This window comes from Nyctibius grandis, chromosome 4 (assembly GCF_013368605.1).
Source record: "Nyctibius grandis isolate bNycGra1 chromosome 4, bNycGra1.pri, whole genome shotgun sequence".
Lineage (NCBI taxonomy): Eukaryota > Metazoa > Chordata > Aves > Nyctibiiformes > Nyctibiidae > Nyctibius > Nyctibius grandis.
The window spans coordinates 24,722,578-24,749,828 of NC_090661.1; positions in this window are offsets into that span (position 1 = coordinate 24,722,578).

Here is a 27,251-nt window from a genome sequence, read left to right on the forward strand (position 1 = left end):
GTCAGCTGCTTTCTTAGGAATGACTTTTCTTTGGTTAGCTATGACTGACTTCTCTTTGCTGTCTAGATTCAGGAAACAACAGAAACACATCCTTGTTTTAATAACATACTCAAACACATGCTTCACCTAAAGCATATGCTTAAGCCTGTCAGTTTTTTAGCAAAGCACTGAAACATCACCTGTACTGCAAAGATAATAAATAAAAAGCAATTGGCTTTTGGTGTCAGGGCATGGCAAGGGCCAGCTGCTCTCTGAGGGACAGTGAGCCAGGGACCATAGAGGATCACTGAGCTGGCAGGGCAAGGGCCTCCCCAGCCAGGGCCCAGCCCCACAGTACCTGTGCAAGGTGAGCAGGACAGACCCAGAGACTAGGGTCAGGTTCAACCAGGTGTCGAGATCATCAGGTAAGGTCACAGTGGTGAGGACAGGCCAAAGCCAGACCAGGTTGTCAGTCCACAGATGGGGTCAGGGTCAGGCCTGGTGAGAGAAAGCCATGTCAGACACAGACCCAGCATGGCTGGGCAGGGCCATGGGGATGAGGACGGGCTCAGGCCAGGCTGGGATGTCAGTCCGCAGGCCGGGCCCACCTCAGCAGGGCCCATGGCCAGGCAGGGCAGGGCTGTGGTGGAGTTGGAGATCCACACTCCTACAGCATTGCTGAGGCAGGGACTGATGGCCCTGAGCTGACCTGACATGGGACTCCTGGTCCCATGATCAGGTGTTGGGGAAGGCTCCAGGGGAGGCTGGTCAGGGCCAGTATGGGCTGTCATTGCCCTCAAGGCCCTGACATTAGGCTACACAACACAAGAAGTCCTGATCCTGTCATTGTACTGGGAAAATTAAAGAAAAACGTAAAATCTAGACAAGATTTTTAAAAAATATAAAATAACAGCTTATTTTATTTTAATTAAAGCTTAGTAAATGTTTTGACATCTCTTTCTGATTTTCTCTATTTGGAAAACAGTAATTACAGAGATATTCTTAAATTTGTGCAATATGACATGGAAAATTTGAGGGAACCTTCTTCATTATTATGGTTTTTGAGTGATGGAAATCAATAATTAGTTTCAACAATTTTGTATTAGTATATAACTTTGCTATATGGATAAAATACATACTGACACAACACTTAGTGATTTAAAGCCTTAACTATTATATTGATTGATAGCTAAATGTTGCCAAAGGATAAACATTATGACATATTTCATGTCAGGGCAATGGTTGGACTCAATGATCCCAGAGGTCTCTTCCAACCTGATTGATTCTGTGATTCTGTGATTTATTTCACCCCAGTGTGCAGTTAGAACTCGAGCACTTTTCACACATAGGACATTTCAGTAATTTTTAGTTCAGTTTAACACTTGCGATTTTTAAAAAATATTTACATTGAAACATAACTGAAACAGCTGTCAGTGGATCTTAAAAATGACAGTATTCACCTTTAAAAAATCCTATCTTTTTTATTTCTTGATATTGTAAATGAAAGAGTTATGTGTAGATCTAGTCTCTTTTAAGACAAAAAAGGACCATTCTACATGCCCTATTAGTGACTATTTTGCATTCTAACAAACAGATCTGTGGACACCTAGGATTTCACAGCTGTCACTCTGCAGCACTTCATGGTCACCTGGAACTTCATTAACAGGAACAGGAACCAGACCCTTGTACTCTAAAGTCACAAATACTTGTCACTGAATATAAAGAAAGAACATTATTGCTGTTACAAGTATAGGAGCAAAAAAAAAATGACAAATATGAGGAGTTCTGTGTGCATCTAATCATGATTAGTACCTACACTAACTAGACTTGTTATTGAATGAAATAGAATTGTATATACTAAGAATAATATTGTAACAGATGATAGAGTTTGAGATCTTAAGATGCCATTTAAGAGGAGGATTTGTCTTGCTTTTAGTAATCCTGAGGCCTACAAAAAGGATTTGAACAGATTTTATTAAACACATTTACACCTTTAGCCCAAATCTATATTATTGCATGGTCAGGACATGTGATTTAAATCTTCTGACAGACAGAATCGACCACGGCAAAGAATCCTGATTTACCGTGGTGTGACTGGACACCCCCACAAAATGACTGACAGTCAGAAAACTTCAAATTATCAAATGCAAATTTGTTTTGCAAATCAGTTTTGCAATGCTTAGTCAGACCTGTGGTAAGCAATTATTGATTTAAATTAAAGCAGAAAAGTTTACACGCAAATCAAAACTAAATTAACTCGTTCATAGACAACTTCTTCTGTACTCGCACAAATGGTGATCAGAAAGTGAGAAAGAAAAAAGAATGAGAAAAAGACATGAGGCACATTATACTTGCTTTCAAAGTAACAAACACCTTGGAAAAGATGAAAAGTCCTGCCTTCTTTTATCATTTACTATGTATTTTCTGTACTAGCCACACTTATGTCCACTTCTACATAACTTAACAAAACCCCCAGAATGGAGGACTGGTGCCCACTCCAATGGCTGTATGTATGAAACAGCCACAAAAAGGCAAAACAGATTACAGAAGAATAGAGGAGGTCACAGATTTTGGATGGACGGATGTTGCAAATTCACTTGAAAAAAACCTACAACTAGCCTCTTTGTGCCTATATATGAATTCATACTTCATATATGTAGGAGAAAGAGAATAAACCAGGAAGCTCTTTGACTTGTCAGAACTATTCTCCAATTTCTAGTCCATTTATTTAGGGAAGAATAAGACCCATTAATTTATTTTTCTTGAACAGCCTTATCTGTTCTGATCCTGAACATTCCTGTTTATTTTCTGTGCAATAGACTTTGTAGAACTTGACCTCGTCACAGTATATCTAAAACCAGAGTCTAAATGAATGCTATCAATCACATTCACTATCTCACCTTGTAGATAAGGAACAGATCCTAAATCTTTTTATTTAAATTATTTTCTAAGAGTGTCATTGTCCCAAAAGGGAGTGTTTCCACTTCTGCCTACAGCTCAAAATTGTAAATGCTCATCATGGTTTCTTGTGCTTCTGAACTGACAGTCCTGAACAATGGATCCTCTGCACAAAACCCAGAATCACTACAAGATTTTCTCCTAAGTAGCTACTTATGAAGTGCCATCATCTAAAAATACCAGTTCTGCAGGGTATAGAATTACTTGTTTTTATAAGCTATTTCAATCCCCAGTCTTTTGCCTGACAATGCTAAAGTGGGTAACAATCAGTTTTAGTTATCCTGGTGTGGTCTGAAAGTCAAATATTATTTCCTTAGAACCTGGTTTCAAAAGTATCAAATCCTGTCATAAATCAACCATCTGGGGGCATCTTTCTTATTCTTTTTGATCTGTGCTGAATTAAATTGATAATCAAGCCAAAACCTGCTTCACACTGCTGACTGCAGATATAAAGGAACAGGATTAATTTTATTGTATTGTTTTTTTTATTTCTGGACTATGTCAGATTTTCACATGTGTGTGATAAATTAATGTTATATCTAATCACAGGAATGGCGGCACCTAGATATATGCCCACTCAGCCTAAAATTTCCCATGATTGTATAGAATAAGTTAAAGGAAAGTCTGTCTTTCTTTTCTATTTTCCTACTGCTTATATCACTAATCGATAACATATGCAAGGTTCTCTTCCTCTAGAGGAGATACTAAGAAGCAGATAACCGGTTTTATCAAACTTGAATTTTAATGCAACACCTTAGCACTGACCTTATATGCTGTTGTATTAATTACATCAATAAGCAACACATCTCAGTGTCAAGCACTTTATACTTTGAGGAATTTTATTTTGAAGCACACTACCTTTGGTACACATTTTGGGTTTTGTTTTTTTTTTATCTGGATAAAATATTATCGTCTGTTCTTTAGCCTGTAGGCTGATATGCTAAGAATCAGCATTTTAAAAAAAAGACCATGAAAACATGGGTCCCAGGGTATGTCTGATTTCTTGCAAGAACAAACAACAAAAAGTAGATAATCCAATGATAAATTGACAAGATAATATTTGTATCTATCCATTTATTAAAAAAAAAAAAACAAACTCAAAGATTTCTCCACATATTTACACTATGGTATGCATTTTGTCATGTAGTACATATTTTACAATATAAAGATTTGAAATCATTCTATATTACATTTTTTAACACACTGATCATCATAGAGGCTTAATTAGATCCTCTTTCTCATTTTTGTTACACTGAAAGGTATGAAATATAAATTCAGATCCTCCTGAGCTCTAGTTTGTCTATAGATTTCAATTTAGCCAAATCATACTATCTATAAATGTATAAAATCATCATGTCACAACACTGGATGGCAGATGAGAGGGCTCCTTAAGAGCCGTTTCAAACTAAAGCATTATCCAGTCAAGACAAATGGGTGTATTTGTGAGGGGTTGGACTGGGCTGCTGGCAGCCCTCACCTTGAAGGAATGCAGCTATGTCCTTGAACGGTTGAACTGGAGAGTAAAGAGGAATTTAGCAAGAAAACAGGATGTGAGACAGTGTCAAAACAGGATGCGGAGTAACATTTCAGCTGCCAACAATGGAGTCGTGGCCGGCGCGTGACGACCAATCAGCGGTTGTTGTTGGGCGCATGAATAGCATGTGTAACCAATCATAAAGCTAGTCAGCTAGAGGGAAAGGGTATAAAAAATGGAGAAAAATAAACGCGGGGGCTTTTTGCTTTGCCGTTTGCTTGGAATTATCCATCTGTCTCCTGTCTTTATTTGACCGCTGTGACTTAAATAGTGACGACATATTTGGACTTATAGAATAGGAGATGCATGAAGGAATCATAATACAGCATAATTATACCTTTATCCATAGTAGCTTTGCAAATGCATTTAATTCCTGACTGTTATTGCCCTCTGTTATTCTGCACCATGGTTCCCAAGCAGCTGTGCACCCTGATGCTAACATACTGAATTTACCTTTAAAGCAAAAACATTCATACTGAACTCTGCACAACAAAGGATAGTAGTAGGAAAGGTCACAAAACTAATTTTTTCTAATTACGTAAGTGTGTATCCAAATATGAAAGACTACTGCATTTGATTTGCTCCTCAGGTATTTTTAGTTGCTTTTTTCTTCCACCAAAAGGGCTAAATAATCACATCTCTAACCATTCATTTTGACAGGTCTTTAATAAATGCATGCAGATGAGGGAACAAATGACAGATAAGAGATTTACTAAAATACTTTATGAAGGAATACTTATTTTATAGCCTTTGAAGAGCATCTGACAGCAATCCACAATGCATGGCAAGCCTTACTAGCAGCAGTATAAAAAGAGCAATGTGGTGCTGAAAATATAACTGGAAAGAAACAACTGTAAACTTATGAAGGTTGAGCCAGTAGATTCAGTCCTGGTGGTAAAGAATGGTTAATTACAGATCTTTAGAAAGAACTGGGTAAAAATGTTTCATACATTTTTTCACAGCAGTAAATAAATATATTTGTAATTACAATGACAGGTGAAGAAACTTGAGAGCTTTGATTATCTAGAAAAGAAACAAAAATGTCTCTTAAAAAGCATTCCTCTGTAAAGAACAGATGATATTTCAGTGGGACTAAGATGTATGGAACAGGAGGTACTACAATAAATAAGCTGATTCTCAGTTCTTGTCCATGAATGGCAAAGTTCTGAATTCACTATCTGAATAGTCTTATTTTGTATCTGCTTCTCCTTAGGTTATAAATAAAATATGATACATGCAAGAATCTCCGATCTCCTCTCCTCCAGAGTTTTAACATTCTTCTTGTTCTACCAGAGAATGTTGGATTGTTGCTTTTTTTTAATATAGAAACACAACATTCCATGATACTGGACAGTAAAACCTTTATGAATTTGTATAAGGATTTATTGTCACCACATTGATGATGATATATATTACCCGAGAAACTAAAGAAGTTAAAACAATTGAACTCCCTTTGTTTACAATACATAAGGTGAAAGAGGACAGGCTGGATTCAAAAGCAGTCAGTCAGTCTTCCCATTGTCACCTTGACCGTTCAGTCTATAGTTTTTACTAAGTCCTGCAAATTGGTTCAGCTCCACATTGCTGTCAACAATCAGCTCCTCAAAGGGACTGAAGAAACACATTTTAAAAAAATTAGGAACTGCTTATTCCTATAACCAGTAATTCATCAGCTTCCAGCCTCTGTTTCCACACACACGTGTACATCCTGCAGGCAAAGGGCAGGCAGTCATTGTCGGTTGGTGAAAGATTGTAATTTAGAAGCATATTGTTTGCCAACCTTTAAGTTAAAGTCCCTAATAGCAACAGCTTTTAATTCCTGGCTTATTACAAGTGGCAGTGTGTTGTATCAGTCATCGGGTTTAGACCCCTTAGCACTTATGTGAGATTTGCTGAGTGAGTCGGGGTTTTATTCTGCTTACTAGGTGTCTCTCAAGTCATCAGCCGGATACTTCCTGGCACTATTCCCTCAACAGACCTAATGAATCCTGACAGTTCGTCTCAAATTTCCCAGCTCAAATATTTAAATGTCCACCACAATCTCCCAATGAACCCATCTGACTGCCATTGGGGATCAGTGGGAGAAACTTATTAATACACATAAGATTTGGCAGCATGTCAGGCTTAATCTATCACAATAGATGAGATAAAACACTTGTGTCTTCCCCTCCCCTATCCTGTGGTGAGAGAAGAGAGCACCAGCAGTGTAATATCACCAGGGAGTGCAGTGGTGCCATCCAGCTTTGTTGTATCTGACTCTGTACTCATTTAATTCCTTATGTGGTATTCTGAAGAGTACTCATTTCTTTCAGCAGAGAAGTTCTAAGCTTTGCAAGAAGTGAAATAAACTTTTTTAAAAGTATCTTTCAGAAGTATTTAGGAAATCTATAGCATTCTGATTAATAAACAATACTCACCTGATTCCTTCTTCTATACTAGCAACATGACAGAAAAACTTGAGCTAATAACAAGCCCTTAGCTCAATTTGCTAATGCATTTTTTTTCAGTCAGAGAATCTAAGTATTATCAACATAAAGCAGCTGAAGGACAAAATGAAATATCCTAATATGTAGCTCCACACGGCTACATTTTTTCCCCAAAAAGCCTCTAGAAGTAATTTGGGATAAAGACCTTTTCGTGTTGGAAGAGCATTACTGTTTTTTTGGTGCTACCTATATATAGATATATATTCTATACTATGAACTATTACTAGTAATGGAAGCCACATGCTTCATTTCCAATCCAAATGAAAAAATCAGTTTTCTCAGAAGAAGCTACTGTAACCAAATTAAATTCACTTTTTTTTCCTTACGCTAGGGGTAATACCCAGTAGAGAGAAACTTTTTGATAACAGAAATGTCTCTGGTGACACATAATGGGAAAGAAGGCATGTTACAGCTCATTCACTTATAGCAGTTATGTGTTAAATTGCGGATGGACTAAAATAGAATATAATTCTTTGAAAAAAGGCAGCAGTAATGAAAGGATTTGGAAATTTATCCCAACAGAATTGCTTTTTGAGTTAATATTTTATGGCTCAGTATTAAAATAATTATCCACATTATTGATCCTGCCTATGTGCTATGGGCATCCAAACAGCACCAAGTAATGTTCTTAGTCTTCTCAGAAGGCTAAAATTGGCAGTGGATTTCTTTAACATGTGAATCACAGAAGGGTTATGAAGAGGATTTCTTCAATCAGCTTGCAATTCATTTTCCCTTATGTCAGCAACAGCACAAAAGCTGGAAAAACATTGTCAAAACGAGAAAACGATTGTGTAAGATTTGTCTGCCACTATCAGCCCCTTCTTTCAGTCATTCCTTCAACAAACTGTCACAAGTTTTATATTTAGAGACAGAAGAGAAAGTGTCTTAGTGTTCAGTGATAATGTGCTTTTGGAGTAAAACCCTTACTTAACCCAGTTTATCTTGTGTTGGTTCACTTTGCAGAGAAATTCTGATACATGTTACATAGATTCTTTTGGGAGGGAGCTAAATCAGAACCTCTGGTTTGAGTATGCACCATTCTCTAGCCCTTCCCAGGGACAGCTGGGTCACAGCAAAAGACTGGTCTTTTGGATAGCTTCAATCTATATGCATGGTGAGGATGACTGATCCAGCAGAAAAGATCTAGTCCCAAGTATGATTGCCAGACTGCCTGTAATGTTGGTGTAGGGGCCTCAACATCTTTTTTTTTGCCTACTGATTTACTGCTACTGCACCGAATTACTAGCTAGTATAGCTCTCATCACTGAGAGTTACTTATTTGTAACTCATAACAAAGTATAGCGAACAGCTGCTGTCATCTCAGAAGTTGTCAGAAAAGCACTCATTTTCATCCCCAGTTCCAGCTGCTCTTAAGGAAAATTGTCTTTCTCCCACAGAAGAAGAGTAGCTCTATTGGAAGGGCAAAGGTAACAGTAATGAAGAATTCCCAGCCTAGACTTGTATTTGCAATGATTCGAAAGCTTATTTCAAAACACGGGAAACTTCACTGCCTTACTGAACTTTAGAATTCATTTATATCCTTTTCCTTTACCTTTTTCCTTTCATTTCTCTCAGTTATCCCTGGATTGCATTATTTTCTCAAATGGCAGGACCCTTCCGCCTGTTTCTCCTTGATGAGTAAAGCTCTCCTTTTTCCCCTCACCCTAAGTGCGATCCTACAGAACTCTCATTATAGTTGAATCAATGTATTAACTGAAATCACAGAATCACAGAATCACAGAATCAGCCGGGTTGGAAGAGACCTCTGGGATCGAGTCCAATCGTTGCCCTGACACCACCCTGTCAACTAGACCATGGCACTAAGTGCCATGTCCAGTCTTTCCTTAAACACATCCAGAGATGGTGACTCTACCACCTCCCTGGGCAGCCCGTTCCAATGTCTAATGACCCTTTCTGAAAAGAAACGCTTCCTAATGCCTAACCTGAACCTCCCCTGTGTCCTCTTGTCCTGTTGCTAGTTGCCTGGGAGAAGAGGCCGACTCCCACTCTGCTACAACCTCCCTTCAGATAGTTGTAGACTGCAATAAGGTCACCTCTGAGCCTCCTCTTCTCCAGGCTAAACAACCCCAGCTCCCTCAGCCATTCCTCATAGGTCAGACCCTCCAGACCCTTCACCAGCTTGGTCACCTTCCTCTGGACTCGCTTCAACACCTCAACATGTTTCTTGAAGTGCGGGGCCCAGAACTGGACACAGTATTCAAGGTGCGGCCTCACCAGTGCCGAGTACAGAGGGACGATCACTTCCCTAGACCTAGGCTTAGAAATATTACACGCTGCCTTGAAGCACCAGTGATCTAACAATTCTGACCCTAACCTAGTCCAAGAGACAATACATTCCTGAACGTACATTAACATTATTCAGCTGCTTTTCTTGTAAGAGAATTGGTCTGATATCACATTGCATCAACGCTGAAAGACATTGCAGCTGGACATGTCCTGTAGGAGATACTCGCTTGATGCTGGAGACCAATTTTTGGCAGATGAGTGATTTTTAGTTCTAGTGAAATTAGTTTATAGTGTTTTAGTTCTGCTGAAAAGTTCTGGATCTGCATTCCTGTGTAATTAACTATTTCTTCATCTGCTAAATTTAGAGCACAATGATAAAATATTCCTAGCCACTATTCCAGTCTCACATTTATAATAGTGAGACCCTAAAGTCAGCAAGCATATCTTTAAATCCTTTTAAAGCCAATAGAAATATCATTTTTAACAAAGAATTGATGCACTTTCATCAGTTTGACCCCTAACTAAAACCAACTAAATACTTACACATTTTTTAAGGAAGAGATATTTTGTTCTCAATCACTATTGAGAACAATGGAAGGAAATATATGAAAAGTAATTAGTAGCTAAGTTTCCATGAAGAAATTATTAGCTACTTCCATGAAAGTGGCAGTCAGGCAGAGAAGATGGTTGTCTCAGCACAATCAAACATGAACAAACAAAGCAGTAGAGATTACTGTGTGAGACTAAACTAAATTAAAATCTATGGGAAGAAAGATGAAAATACATGCAACTCCACGTATAAAGGACAAAGATGTGAGAAGATGCAAAGCTGGGATTCTCCTCAACAGGTTAACCTACAAAAGAACAAAATCCATGTACATCAACACTCATGCAGAAAACTGACCAATTCAGCTACAAGATGGGCACACTGCACCAGGTTTAATGTATTAGCTATTAATGAATAAAGTAGCTCACATGCAGGAAAACCTGAATTATTACACCCAAACTAAGCATGTATATCATATACGTACACATGTATGCACGCAACTATATATTGATATATTCTTCCCAGTGGGTGTATTTATTTGTCTTTCAGAATAGGATCCCATGGATTATTTGCTTCTTGCTATTATAAATAAATCTGCATATTCTCAACTCTTAATTCTAGGTAGGGTATTGCTTCAAAACCCTTCACATATGTGGCAGCTCAATTTATGCCCAGATCTTGTCAGAAACCCAATCATTTCTACATCTCCTTTAAAAATTTGGTGGTCTGCTTCATGTAAAACCATTAATTTGCCTTTTCCACTAAAGTTATTATATCATATGAAGTTATCAACAAGGTTTTAATGTCTGACTTCTCTATGTGCAGTTCATTGCTGTAAAAACTGTGGTACCTTTTGTCCTTTCTGGATACTGGGCCCAATATGGGTTCTGATTCTTCTTACTGTTATAGGACTGTTGTGTTCAATTTGGGACTGCCCCTCTCTTTTCCAGATCCATGTGTAAGCCCTTGTATAATTTACTGCAGCTACAATTCCAGCATCACATCAGAATGGCTACACTCACTGGTGAAAGTTATGAGTCACAAATACTCATATATTCATACATACAGAACGGAGACATTATTTTTGGAAATGTGACTGATAAAAGGTTCCTTCAAAAAAAAAAAAGGCCTTCTGTGGTCTCAGTCTGTTATGTATCAAGTTATAAGGAAAACAAGCTTATGCTGGTAGTCACTTAATTCTAGTATTTATATACCTCACTCATACTGGCAGGTTACCATTCTGACAAGACACTCTTACCTCTCCAGGCAGGAAGAACTATTGCATATCTCAACATTGGAAGCTCAAAAGCATTTAATTAAATTCTCCACCGAAGCCAGTATCAGAGAAAAGTTTGAATAATGTATGTGCCTTTAATCCATGGCCCCATTGTTCCTCCAGTCCTGTCTCTACCTTGTTCTTGTTTTTCTGTAGCATTTTGAATCAGAATAGATTTTGTATAAGTATCTTCATTCCGTGCAAGCTGCTTGAGCATTTAAACAAAGTCCTCTAGCTTAATTAGCCATCTCTTGAGGTGATAAATGCCATTTTTGATGTTGCAAAGGAGGTTTATGACCACGCTAATAACTGACATGTGACCATACATTTTCTGAGTTGCAGTGGTAAACATAACATTTCCCTGACTTCACTAATGTAACTGTTAACTTACATTACAGACCCTGAAAGAAAGGTTACGAGAGGAGTAGCAGCTTTGCTGCATTCGCATACCCAAGACACACAGCTAATGACTGTGAGTATTAAAGCTTGTCACAGCTTCTCTGAGACTCTAAACAGGGAAGATCCTTAATTGAAAGCCTAAGAAATTCTTAACACTGCTACTCTGCTTGGGATGGAAATCTATCATGAAAAAACAATTTTAAAAGCTGGAGGCAGATGAATAATTCAGTAAAAAAAGATGTCAGTAACTAAACAGACAATGGAAGAACTACTGGTTTTCTGTTATCATTAGAGAGGAATGAACAGAGGTCACATCAGCCTTATACAAAATAATAAACAGTTTTAGATAAATTAAAATGGGAGCCCTTTTGACATAGCATCAAAATACAACAAGGGCAATACATTTTATAATGACAAAATAAAAATCTTTTTTATATGACAGTTATCCTGTGGAGATTTGGGCTACAAAAATTGTTGAGACAAAAGGTTAACAGGCCTAAAATATATATATAAATCAGATTTACATAGCAATTGTTAAACAGAAGATTATGTTAGGATAACTTCACTTTATATAAGTAAATGAAACTACCCAGGCTAAGTGTGTGTGTGTGCAGATCTACATGCATATGTATAGTGGGATGAGGGAAGGGGAAAAGAATGGAATTAATGTAATACTCATCATGATTTTGACCACTGTATTCTGTTCCTTTATCTCATTTTTCAAATATTCTGTGATCTGAAGCGAGGAGTTGTTTTGTTTAGGCATTAAAGCTCTTTGGAATAGAGAATACATTTTCTTAAAGTAAAATTTCACAACAGACTTCTCTTATAGAAGAAATAGGATAGAAATATTTCCCATGGTTCTCCCTTATGGCTTTACTTCTGATTCTGCCTCCTCTGACCTTTTCCAGATAGTTTGTCCTCTATCTTTGGGAATGTATTTTTCTAATACTTAGGTGTGAGATGGGCCTGTAGAAAGAGGATGTATTACTAATTCTAGGAGAAGTGAAACACCTTCTGGTGATATTACTGCTGCCAAAATCCTTTAACAAATGTGTTATTTTTATTTTTCGAAGGAATATTTAATGAGTATCAAATATTCATAAAGGATAGATAATTTTTAAATGACATCTTTAAATGATTAAACATGTGCAACTCTCTGATAGTGATTAGTACATTAAGGCCTACAATACATTTTCGTTAGGCACAAACTGTCTCCAAGGTGATATCAAGAAAAAAAGACTTCCGAACTCTGTGCTATTTGGAAGGAAGTTCACTTCCAAGCCTCTGTCTTCACGATGAAAAATTAGTGTTCAGGTCAGTAGTATGTAAGATAATAGATAAAATCAATAAACTGGTAATGTAAAGGAAATAAAGGCCCGCTTAGCCCATCATTTACCCCGGCTTATGTTCCATTTGGCTAGAGTTGATGTTAGCCTCTTCCTCTGTAATTAACCAGCATGTATTCTCATTCTCAGTCGTGATTCTATTCCAATGGTCCGAATACAATTTGGACACAAGACCACAGGTAATGGTACAGGAGAGCTAATACAGACTGTGTATTCATTTAAGACGATGTTAAGATAATACAACTCTGTTCAAGGTATCTTTGCGATAAAACATAATGCTGTGGGGTTTTTTGTAGAAAAATATGTTGGACACTACTCCAAAAACAAGTACATTAATTTTGCTCTTCTTTTTTACTTCTCTTGTTTCTGTCAAATTGGTGCTTTGGTTAATTCGCGAATGTTATTGTGTACACTGGGAAAGAACTGTCATGTTTCCAAGAACAAGAAGTGCTTAAAGATACAGCTACAAAAGTCAGAAGTCTAGGGGATGTAAGCTGCAATACAGAGGAATACAAGCATGCTTGTTTATAGAATATAAATCTCAATAATTGATACTAACTACTGAAGGATGTCATTATAAATGACTAAATACTATGATTTAAGAAGAATCCTTAATAAATGCAATGAAAGTTAATACTGAAAAAAAATTGCTTTTTCATTTCTTTTGAAAATTGGAGTTAGTCTCAATTTGTATTTCTTCCTGTATTACCAGCTTTATTGCTATTTTAGTTAAAAAAAGAAAGGAAGAAGAAATCCCAATTTGGATAAAATCATCTCTACTAAAGTTATGGTTGAGAAATAAGACGAAAACTAGATTAAAATAATAGATTAGCAAAACCAATCCAGGTTTACAAAATGCCAACTTCCCAAATGCCCAATAAATGTCTTCTCTATATTGAAGCTAAAGTTTGTAACAAGCTTCCTACAAAGTTCAGTTTTCTTTTTTTCTGTTTCTTTCTTATAAATCTAAAATAGAGGAAGCACTGACCTTCATGACAGCCAATCCTGACTTTGTCTTGCTTAACCAGTTCTCATTCCATTTATTCTAGCTCCTCCTCTGTCATGTCTATGTGTTGCTAAAGTAAGGATACAAATCTTTGACATTTTTAATGGGAGAAGAGAATGTTAGGTCTATTCAAGTAATTTTTTCTGTTTCACTTAAGAGATAAATTCTGAATTAATTCAGACTAGGAGATTTATTTGACTGTTTTATAATTGTTGAAGCACAGGAAAAAGATAATCTGGCTATCTTTCTTAGAAGTGTTTACTTTCATTGCTCAGTAAGCCAAAATTCATAAAGCAATGAGGAAGGGACAGTCTCCAAAATGCCATGCCAGAGAGTTGATTTTGCTATGGCTGGAGATGATGAAAAAACTCCTTCTGATAAGACTGAGTCATGGAAGAGCATTTAGTCAGCCTTTTTGTTATGATCTGGTTTTATCTCCAACTGGACACAGAGGGGGACAACACAGAGGGGCTGAGAGCCCTTGCCCAAGAATATTCTGTCTTTCTTCTAACATTGTGGGAGAGAAGAGAAAGAGTTCTGAAAGCACCTTGATAAGTACTTGTTTTCTACAAGGTCAGAGAGTGTGAGAGTGGAAACAGAACAGGTGGGAAAAATCCTCCAGAGTAGTATCTAATTGAGATTTACCTTAATATCAGGAAGGTTAGGCATGGAATACCAAATGTTACAATTTCACTAGACTCTCTGCAATATCCTGCATTTATAAAGTCACTTGAATATGTAGAATTGAGATGGATGGTATTTTCAATCCCTGTATACCAAGGATTTATTCCTTTTTATTAAAGAGATCTTAGTCTACCCTGTTGCATTCCAGACCACAGGAAAATCTTGGCAAGAGGAGCACAGATCTATGGTTGTCATGCTAAGTCAAACATCGTCAAGGAGTCTGCTACTGTGAGGACTTCGATCAGAACAATCAATCATGCAAACAATAATATATAACTAAAATAGAGGTTTCCTGTTCCCAAATAAAGCCTTTCCTTCATGTACATGTATTTCCCCACTATAATCTTTAATTCAGGTATAAACATACAGCACCAGCCTTCTACCAAGCACAAGCTGCTAAGTGATGAAGCTTAGCAAAAAGGTTGAGTGAATGCTGAGATATTCAGGCTTACCCTCTCAAGCAAGAGGAGGTTTCTGGTTTAAGAGCTCAGCTATTACTAACTTTAACAACTGCATGTTTATTTTGGGGAAATTATAGTGTGTATTGACATTCTTAGCATACATTGTGAGCCTAGCTCTGCACTGAGGCTGTTGTGAGATGTTGATTATGTGGACTTAAAATTTCAACCTCACAAAGACAATAAAATGGCAAATTTTTTGTTTTTCTTTAACATGCATTAAGTGTCTTTGAGCCAATGATTCACTTGCAAAATTGCCAGGAGGTTGATAAACACCCACAATGGTCTACCCAGAATAGTACAATGTTGTATACTGGGAGATTTGTGGTGCAAAGAGAGGAAAAAGGTAAGGGCAAATGCATTCCTAGATAGGGAAACTATTAAATGTTTATAGCCAAAGATAGAATACATATAGTCAGCGGAGAAGGAATGTTGAATTCTCTGTCATCACCCTTCTACAAATATCAGGTAATAAAAACCTACATTAATCAGATTGGTCCATGCAGTGGGTCAGAAGCCTCTTCATGTCTGGAATAATCATCAAAAGTACTGTCACTGTAGTGCCAGGAGCAGGATTATTGTTCTGTTATTAACCTCCTATAGAGATAGCTGGAGAACTGCTCATTATAGAGAATATCTTCTCATCACCAGGTGCTATGTCAGCATTCTGTAGACTACATGAATTAGACAAAGAACTAGAGCTTGCTTGAACAGGCATTCAAAGCCTGAGTTATGCAGCTCCCTCATCATATGGCTATTTTTCTCCTGCATTGTTTTGCAGCATATGATAGACTTCTAGCAGAATAAATCCATCCTGGAAACTCTCCAGGGACAGAAAATCTCCTGGGAAAATAAGATATGGAAGTACTGGCTGCTCATACTGTCCAGTCCACATGGGTTCTAGAGCCAGCTGGCACAGACAAGAAAATGGAACCAGCCTGCCAAAAAAACCAATTCTTCTGCAGCTGAGATGCTCAAATTCACCCTTTTTGGGGAGGCATGGAGTGAGGGGAAGCTTGCTTTTTGCCCTGTTTATCAAGCAGGGCTAATCAAGCTGAATGTGTTACTTCATACTTTCACAGATACTTCCCCTCTTAGCTAAACCACGAGACAGTTCTAGCCACAGATAAGAGTTAAAAAGCAATACATGTCTCTATCGGTTTGCTCGCTTTTTTTGGAGATTATCTGTGGCAGGTGTGCTATTTTAGCTTGGATGTTTTTGAAGAATGCATTTCATTACCCTTGGGATATGGCATTTTCTATTTCAAAAGATCCCTGCAGCAATCTTATCTCTGAATTGTTCTATTTATCTCAAACATTGGAAATTGGGCAAATTTGATATTGCTACACAGTGCCCAAATGTGGGTGGAAAATGAAGCTTTTGCTATTTTACCTGTGTTACAAATGTTTTTGAACCATCTCTCTCATTCACTGACCTTACCTTATAAATGATTGCAGAGAAAAATGTTGGCTAAAATGACTGCATAGCTTTTGAGTATAATGGACACAGGGGATGGATTTCTCTAATTCTTCTGGATACACCCAAGGGTCTAATCAAGTCACTTGAATACCTCCCTCAGGCATAATGTGAAGGCCAGTGGTGACTAGGTCTAGTCTGCTAATCTGCGCTCATCTGTTTTGTGTTTCTGTTCATACTGGTGTTACTGGCAAGCTGCTAAAGCCAGAATCATCTGTTATGACACCAGAGAATGTGTATGCCTCTGACATTGCCATTATAGACTGTAATGATCCCAGAAGATCTCAACACCTTCAGCAACATGGTTTAGAGTGAAAACATTGATGTTTATCATCCAGCCTATTACTGTCAAACTCTGCCTCTAGCTATGCAAGTATCAGGACAGTTCAGTAGTGTCTATATCAGGCAATTTTGTGAGGTCTTTGTATGCGTCCTCAAGCAATGCAGAATATAAAGAAAGGTTGATGATGCTAGGGGGTATCTGTGTGTGCTTATACAATATGAAACAAATAAATAAGATCAAGTACACACACTGATATCTTCTCAAAACAAACCTTTTTAAAGAAACTTTCTAAAAATAAGGGATGTACCTCAGGTTTTAGTTCAGACACTAGCTAGTCCTGGGTTGCAGGACTAGCTTCTCTACTACTTTTGCATGTCTCAGTTCTTTAACACTTGTTGCTTTCATAGATTAATTTGCATTGATGCTGCACAAACACTGAAAAAAAGATGTTCTTTATATAGACAGCTTACAACTTGAATGTGATACTAGGTATCAGTACAAAATTGTCATCATCCACTGAGTGGAAGCCCAAGGAGTAGGGAGACTCTGCCTTTACATCTATTTCTCTCCCTGATTCTCCCACTCTCAGTAAACTAAGATCTGGTGACAGAAATACTTAACTTCAGAGATGTAGTAAAATGATTTGGCAAGAGTCCTGACCTAGCCGCTAAATGTCTTTCTCTGCTCTTTGCAAAGTACCTCTCATTTAAAACAGATAGCTGTTACATGTCATTGCCTTTGGCTTTGACAATGTGTGGAAAGCTAAGAGATCACCACTGTCAGACGCAAAAAAGCTGTTCTTCTGGATAGCAGATGTAGTCCCAGAAGTATGTATCTACCTGCCAGAGAAGAAACATTCAAATATACAAGAGGAATTAGTGTACCCTTTAAATAGTTGGAATGGTTTGATTTCTTGTGCTGCAGAAAAACCATCTTGTCCTTACTCCCATCTGCAGTGTAGGTATGCAGACAATGAGAAAATCAAATTGTCATTGATATTAATACTATCCCTTTATCCTGATTTCTAGTTGCATATCAAATATCTGATAGAAACACATCTGCAAATGCTCTGCTGTTCCAGACAGCTACTTATCAGAGAAAACTTTCCGAGAGATTTGGTGGCTGCTGAGATAGATAAAGGATCATACCCTTATATTAATCCTGATGTGTGGATTTTAGCTTGATATTTCACTGGAAAATATAAAAAATCTCTGCCTTTGGGTCCATTATACATGTTATTGTTTTTCACAGGTCACACTGTTGATCTTGAGTAGAGTATGTTCTCTATGTTCATATCTGAGACATGTAATGAACTGACTTGCATTCTGTGAGGAGCAAGGTCACAGGGATGATAAATGGTCTGTTTTGATTCTTTGGATTCTGAACTCTGGCGCTTTGTCTCTAATCCACTTTTGAATCCGGGCTGCTGGGGAAAAATGCTGCTATTTGTGTACTAGAAAGGTCAGACAAATGGATTAGTATGAGAAAAAATATCAGTAATTTGATTTTTCAATTTCCCAATTTATCATACAATAGGGGAAATATTACAACTAATCTTTTAATGGGACTGAAAATGCAAGCAGCTGAGGTGAAATACTCAGAAGGGCTATCACTACTCTTTCTTTTTTTCCTCAGGAAGTGTTTAATGATTACATTTGGTACAGCTTTGTGTTCGGTGGATCAAGTCCTGCATATTTGAATAAGTGCATTAGTTAAGAAATCTTTACAGTCAAACTCCTGACTGACAATTTTCCACTCTCTTCATTTTAAAGCACTTTGGGACCATTGTTCTTCTGACTGCTTCTGTGTGCTGGCAATTACCTTGATTAAAAACCCATCTGAGAGCTTCTAAGGTGACAGTTTAAAGCTTTAACGGTCCCTGTGATTTGCAAGAAGGAATGCACACTGTCCTCAAAACACATGAGCAGTTATTTAATAGTGTGGCCAGCGCAAGTATCAAAATAAAAGAATGCAAAAGAATGAACTTACTTGCACTCTCCAGATATTTGTGACAAAAATAGAATGTTTAATGTCAGTAAAGAAAAGTCACTGTTGTCACCTTCACAGTAGCAAAATGATGAGTAGAAACAAAAACTTGGATAGACACAGACCTTGAATTTCCTGTATTATTTTTATCCCTTCAGTTTCTGGTGGCCTAAAGGTAGCATGTGCTGCTAAAATGACGAAAGGAAAATATCTTTCATGCTTAACTACTGAGAATATACTAAGGTTATCTATTTATATTGGGTGTTGAAATCAAGCTAAGAAACTTGAAAGAAAGAAAGAGTGACAATTAAGTAGTTTACCTGAAGTGGGATGTAGTGCATCTTGGGAGACTTATTTTCTTCTGATGTGTCTCCACTAGTTGAATCACTTTTTTTGTGTGTTTTTTCAGATGGATTATTATATTTAGAGAACAAACTTATACTAATTAGGGAATAAACTGCAAAATAAAAAGAGATGCTAAATTAAAGGAAGCAAAAAAAAAGAAATTGCAATGTCATAGTACCATAGGAATATCATGGAGTACTGGAAAGCTAATAAAGATGACAACCTATCAACCAGATTTTATTCCTTACCTTTCTTTCATGTCTTTTTTTTTTCCAGAACAAGAGATTGAAATAAAACAGGATATCTGTCCAAATGGAGTACACTGGTCACCTTCGAGAAGACTCATTTGCTTTAGGAAGTCAACCCAAATTTGCAAATGGTAGAGACCAGTCAATAAAATACGAATAAATAATGTTTCTACAGATGAGCTGGTACAGATTCTTACTTTCCTGTAATCCTTCTTATCTCTTTCTCATTCAGAGAAAACAGAACAAATGGCATCTTTAAATTTCTCTATTTTGTCTACAGACACCTAATATTTACTGTTATTTTTGTTCTACTGTTTCTTTTTCACTGTTTTCCTTCTTTGGTCTGCCTGCCATGCTAAACTCTTTTGTGACATGAAATTAAGGGCTTCATCAACTGCAAAAAAGAACAATCCAAAACATCCTCAATATTGGAGGCACTTTTTTTTTTTTTACTTTTTTTTTAATCAGAACTGCCCAAGAACTCTTTCTGTTGTTGCTCAAACTCTACCTAAAATAAATTTTTAAAGTCAAAAGTTGTTAAATTTGTCTGCTCTCATACACAATTATGTCAAAATATCAGTTTGAGCAACATTCGTAATAAAAACAAAGATTTCAAGTATTCAATTCACATACTAATTTCTGGATTTACCAATACTCTGATGTCTTTTCACACCACACCTCCAATTTGCTGAGATTCTGGCCTAGTCTTGAACACCTATTAAGTGATACGCTTCTTTTATGTGTGTAATGCTGTTTTGTCTAAATTGCTCATGTCTATAACAATTCATAGGTATGTGATTAGCAGACTCAGAATGGAATATGGATTAATAATCATAATGGATTATGGACAGCAGCTGGCATGAAAGCCAAAATAAGTCCTTTTTGAAAGGAGGCTCCTGTCCTTCCTTGCTAGACTGAATCAAATATTATTAGCCGTCATGTTTATTTAAGTAAAGTTGCATTAATTGATCCCACTTAGAGTTTACAGGTAGGCAACATATTTGTGATAGTCTTTTGCTGACACAATTTCTTTTCTAGTCATAAAGAGGACTGCTACGGCACTTGGAGATGAACTATGCAAATACATTCTCTTTACATTCCAACAGGAAAAATAAAGAAATAGATAGGTAGCCTTCTACATAAGGACAAGGGAAGGAAGGAGAAGGGAATGACAATTTGCCAAACCAGTGACTAATAACAAGCGTGTCAGCAGCATTTTAGAAGACTGATGTCTTTTCTAAATAATACTCTAAAAATGAATGTGTCAGAAAGCTGCACTTCAGGAAAGGAAGCACTCCTTTTACGATGTACGTAGGGAACATGTTATACAAAATATATTTGTATAATATAAATCAGTCCTCAGCAATATAAACTTCTGCCACTTGTGCTACCTGCAGTCCTCTAAAAATTAGTTGCTTGCTATGATTAACTATTCAAATTTAAAGTACTGAGGGTTTGTTAGACATACAATAAACATTTGTGCTAGCATAGAGTTCTATCATATCCAACTATATTGATGCATATAAAGGGTATCCCCATGGAGATCCATCAGAAAATTACTTGTATAAAAATCATTTGTACCTTGCTAAATGTTGTCTAAATGCTGTAGAGCAATAGGAGAGAGAATTTTCCCTGGCAGTTCCACTGTGGTCGTCTCCAAAATAATATTTAACAAATAATAGCCATAGAAGTTCACATTCAACAAAAATGAAAAAGGAACTATGGAAACCTCAAGTTTGGGCAAATCTTATTTCTGACCTTGAGAACATTTTTTGCATGGCAAAATGGAGAAGAAAATCTCACTCTTAGCTGGGGGTGTTATATTTTTCATGTAGGATGCAGTTATGTGCAAATAAATCTAATTTCAGAGACAATCTCTCAGTTTTTCTATATTTACTGTTTCTCAGATCCTCTCTCTTTCAAATACACAGACAAACACATAGACAAAGTTGTTAAACAGTTTCCAGAAAACCCACAAGCACAAATGAAGACAGGAAACACAGGGTAAAAGAATGAAAGGGATAATCCAGACAGATGTGCAATTACCCATATGACCTTACAGAGTTTAGGTCACCTCTTCAAGGATAATACTAAGCCACATAGCACACTTTCTGTCTTTATGCAGTAGACTTTTTGTCTCTCAAAACCCTAATCATAAATGCCAGTATTAACCACACTCCTAAAGGACAGGTAGGTTTGAAAAAGAATTGTCCCCTGAGATGTTTTCCCTCTGAGCAGTAGTTGGGAGTTATTGGGTTAGGCTCAGCCAATGGGCACAGGGTTAAGATTAGGACAAGGGTTGGGGGAGAGACAAAGACTGGTGCTGCAGTTGCAGCAGGGTGGCAAGAAGGGTCTCAAGGGAAAGTGTATGCTGAAAATGAAATGACAGATGAGAATTTGTTCCTCTGGGCCATGGGCTTGTCACCATCCTGATAATTACCATAAAACTAGGGCCTGGCTTTGACTGAGTCTGTCTCAAGGACCCAAAGCCATGGGAAAAGGCCTCAGGGGACATTTTTTTGGCAGCCTATTAATTCCCACTGCAGTTGATTTACAACCCGACTACAACTGCAGCTTTATATTTTGTCTCTCTCCCAACCCTAAATGTAGGTATAACATTTGGCTGAATGAGATCTAGCCCCTCCAGCCATGGCCCCGAAGAAAAGGTTCTCCAGGGATTGTTCATTTGACAGCCTATTTCTCTTGCCAGCCCCCTACGTTTAACTAAGGGGCCACAAAGACCTTTAGTCAGAAATTTAAGTTTTATTATCCAATCTCACACAAATTTATTCCAGGTATCCTGACACTTTTAGAGTCCATAGGAAAACTACGGTCTGAAAATGACATTTTAAATGCTGATTCATCTTATTTTTCTAAACTAAATATAAACCAGAAATCTTAGAAGATGTAAGGTCCTCAGAGAATTTGTTCTGATAAAAAAAGCAACAGAAAGACCTCCAAAAGTATTCCTAAATGCAACTTCATCCACCTTACAACCCTCTCTCTTCTTAAGTCTTATGTGGTTTAGTATAACTACATAATCTCCTTGAGGGCCACTGGAAAAATAGTCTGATCAAGGAGTTTCCTTCCCTTGTATCTTCTTCTCTCCTCAGGCAAAGGGCTAGTTATCTTCCTGATCAGAATGTATTATTTATAGCATATGATGCCTCCTATCAGTAGGTGAGAAGAGTTACAAAATCAAATTAATGGAAGGATTTGAGGTACAGAAGCATACACTTACATGTACATGTACAATCAGGCAGTAAACACTGAAGTGGAAGACAATACAAAGCTTTGGTCAAGTCTGAAGTATGCAGCCAGTATCAGATGCAGGGCTACAGCTAATTAGGCTGAAAGTAAGTTTTATTCAGGTTATATGCACTCAATAAACAAGCCTTTTTCTTCCCTACAGACCACACCCATTTTTACAAACAATTTAGCAGATATCCAATAAGAGATGAGTTTTCTTTCCTTTAATCTCTTTATCCATACTATCTATCTGATATTTAGTCTTTGTAACTAAATCAACAATAATTGTTTGCAGTAGCATGAGAAATTTTTTCGCCATTGATTTCCTATATCACTGAAATGTCATATTAGCTCACGGTGAAGTAGATAATAGGATAAGAATAATAATCAGAATAATAATGGAGGAATTATGCACCCAATTGCACATAAGAGGTTGAAATTTAATCTTTGGGTTCTTGTGCTATTAGAAACCTTGAGAGAAAAAAGATGGTTCTTAACATCAAAGATATTATATCAAATCATCTGCTTATTGACAAAATCAACATCCTTAAACATGTTAGTGTATGAAATGAAGAACAAAACAAGCTATTGTTTTCTAACATCAGCTCAATCTCCTAATGCTCTGCATGGTATTTTTCTTCCAGTGCTGCCATTCTTCCCTCTTAGAGACAATTGCAGGTGGGTGGGTGGGATAGAGGAGGAGTGTGTCTTAATATTTCACAGACAAGAACATCCTGAATCAGACCATATGTCTGTCATGGTTACAACCTGCCTTTGACAGTGTCTAAAATGAAAGATAAAAGCTTCCATATTCATAATACATCTATTATAGATGGAGTGCTTCTTTGGGACCTAACTCCAGTTTTATATTTATGGTTTAAAGCATGAGTTCAGAAATTTAAAAGCAATCTTGTTACTGGTTATAAAGAAAGTGCTTTATTTACACTGCAATATTAGGTTGAAAACTGGCTTAAATTTAGGAGAGCCCGGACAATGGTAAAGACCTGTCAAAATCCAAACTCGTGGAACCTACTAGGCAAACTAGCCAGCGACCTCCATCCTGACTGGTAGGATAGTGACCACATGCTGCTGTTCCTATAGTGAGGGCAATATTTTGCAGAGCTGAAAGTTCTAACATGAGAGTTTTCCAACAGATGAGTCAACGTGGACAGTCACAAGGATCAGTCAGATAGTTGATACACCTGAACTCATTTGTTCAAAAGTGCAAAACAGAAATAGTTGCATTATACTGTAAGTGTGCCTAGTTTGGAGACACAGGACTTATGAACTTCAGATCAAAGTAACATTAATCAGACAGCATGCACAGGACCAAAATTTCTACTTGCTATTTAAAAATGAGTTTCAGTATTTTTTCATTACATTACTAACTACTGTAGTGACTTGTGCCTACACTTTTCTTGATTGCTTATTGAAGTTAATTTAAATAATTCTGTATGTGACTTAATGTAAATATCCAAACATAACACCACAAATGTGGGGAAGTACTGGGACAAAACAAAGCATCATCTAATTATGTGTCCTGTCCTCCACGATGGCCAACAAAGATGCTTAGGGAGAAGTGTAAGAACAGGACAAATAGAGTTTTATTTCCTATGTTATGCACACAGTATTCAAGAAGTGGTTAAGTGGCTTCAAGACTGATGAAAACAACACGCAAATGGCTGTAAATACTAGGGTAAGTAGAACATAGAAATGATCATACCTGACTTGAGAAACCAAAGAAAAGTTAAGCAACCCATATGAGTTCACAGACTTTAACACCATAGCTGAATTCTGCTTTCTGATTCTATGATCAAGTGATTCTGTCATGCTTTCAGTAATTATTATTTATTGCCACCATGTCAGAAAAAAAAAAGTATTGAACATTGATAAATTTGTGAACTTTGTTGGTGATTATGTTTTACTATAAATAATAGTTTCCAAAGTAAAAGAACTGGGTGTGATTATCCTGAAATTATCTACTGTAGACAGCAGAGACAAAAAGGGTCCTTAGGAACCCTTGGTATGTGCTCTGTTCTTAGGCATCCTGGAGTATTCACTTAGTAAAAAGGAAATAGATGAGAAATAGTACTGAAATGGACTCATTTGACCTTGGTGACATGCACACTAATGGCTCTGAGAGTGGCAAGCAGGGCAGATAGTTAATCCTCAGAGTCAGAAAGCAAACAAATCTGCTAATTACTAACTTATGTGTGCAAATGTTCAAAGGCAAGCAAAAAGAGTAACGATTAACCATTTTGCAAAGAAATTCTTCCCTCTTTCTCTCTTCAAATGGGTATTCCCAAAATATGACATTTTCACACAGGAGCAACTTCAGCTGTCTTAATGTCACACTAAATGACAACGATAGCCTTTACTTTCTGCTTGGAGATTGCAGATCTAGTGATCTCCAAGTGTCAGGCTGTGAGACTGGACACTGCGTTTAACACAGTAATAGCCAGTATGGTAAGGAAATTTAGATCAGTTAATTTATCATCCGAACTTCAGGAATGGAAAGGTAGAGCAAATTCTAGAGTCTTGGTTTTCAAAGGTGCAGAGGAGAAAAAAAGAAAAAAAAAGTTGGAAAAAAATTTCCTGGTCTAACTGTTAAAATAAACTAGTAAAATCTTGGGATATCGCAAGAGCACAGGACCCTATAGTGTTAGATTAAATGTTTGTGGGTTTCCACCTTCAAAGAGGAGATAGTTTTTGCGAGAAAGTTTTTGCCATATTCTATACAAAGAGAACTAAAGAAGAACAAAAATGCTCCTTAGGAGTCTTTTCTGACATACTTCCCTGAGCTCTAAGAACCCAAAGGCTGCTGATTTGAGCACATGAAGAGGTTATTGTGAAAGTCTAGTGCACAAGAAAAAAAAACAGATTAATTAAATGAAATTTAATCTGATAGTGTCAATAAATGGTTAATGCAACATAACCAGAACTTAGCTTCATTCTTTCCAAGTAATGCTGTTCCCTAGCATATTTATTATCTAATCTAATACATCACACTGGCATGCTGCTGGAATGAGGGAGAGAAAGGTCTGCCCTAGAAACATCTGATGAGCGCTTAATGAGCTTCTACTTTGCTCTGGAGCATCCATGTAGTCAGTGACATTGCATAAAGGAAGAGTACAAAGAAGCACAACTAAGGAATTCGCCCCTCCTTCCATGTGTGTCAGCCTGCCACTTGGCTCTCAGGTGCCCTTGAAGCCTGTGCTTTTTTTGGTTAAAATGAAGTGAAATCATGTTTCCTAATTTTTACCAAATTTCTCCATTTTTTTGGTAACTAGAAGCAGTAATAAGTTTTTCAACAATTAAGGGTCAAATCAGTTTAAATAAGCTTGCAAGTAAAGAATATTAAAATAGTGTGGTTTGACTGCCACATTTAAATTTGTCTGCTGAATTCCTTGTTTCTGGTAGTTCAGCAGATGTTGATAGTTCAGAGTCTACTGGACTTTCTGACTTATAGTAGGCAGATGAGTGAAACTTTGCCAAATGAAGCATAAATTTTAAAGAAATCCTTTGTTATCTCTACTGAGAAATACCCTGTCTGTTTCGGCACCTTTTTATTTGTTTTCTTCAAGAATACCAGTGGATTGAAGACTTCTAAAATTGGGTGGAAATCTCATACAATTCTGTTCTAAGTTTAATGGAAAATAAAAACACTGAAGAGATTGTCCAGACTGAATTCAATGAAGGTCTTTCACAGTAAGAGAGGGGATCCTCAGTAACAGATTGAATTTCTCAAAAAGAGAGAAAGAAAATAGATTGTTATTCTCTGAATGCTTAGATGATAAAGAAATTCAGTATATTTGAAATTAGTTCCTAAAGGTATTTTGCCTTATTAGCCAACAGAACTCCATAGAACTTTTTGTTGCTACACAGTGGTGTGCCATAACAATGTATACTGTCTTTCAGTTTACTATGGTTTTTTTCTCTCAATATGAAATAATACGGGACAACTGTTGGCTCATTTTATCTGAGCTATCCTGCAGTTGCCTTCTGATTCTCATTTTATTGGCTATGCAGAGAAGATGCCATTTAAAACTTTAATTGCCAGAGAGGGTTGTGAAATATTCACTGAGATTTACTGCTTTCCTTTTGTGATGTACCTTCACAGCAAAGTGACCCTGGTGGTTAGGAAGCATATTGTATAAATGGGAATTTAATGAGGGCTTGGAGACTATGAGGTCTCCAAAGAACACTTCATTTTGAAATTTTCTTGTTATGGAGTATTTTATGAAAAAATCCTGCCAGGAATTCCACTGAATAACCTGGATCTTTAGTCAGAGACATTAGCAAAAATGGAACAAACTTCTTATGTAATACTTCAAACACTGGTAAACTACAGATCCATGAAGTCCAAACTTGCAGTTTAACTGAACTGATGGAGAGAGGCACTGAAAGGAAAAAAGATCTCTATTTGTAAGATGTAAACAGGCCAGCATATTTTTCAAGTTGTTGGCAAGACAATCACAGTATTCATGATTCACAGTAAGAATAATAGTTCAGAACATAGCAAGTATGTTGATAACTTTCCTGTTTTGAAGAATACCTGCATAATGCATAATAGATGTATTACAGACTTTAATATATAAATTCTTTTTAATTCAAATTCTGCTGATAATCTACTGCTGTCTCTGCAAGAGACAGTTAAATTGCCTCGTTCATTTTATTGCTTGTTAACTTTGAAATATAAAAATGACCATTTATATGTCAATATTAGGTGTTTCACTACTG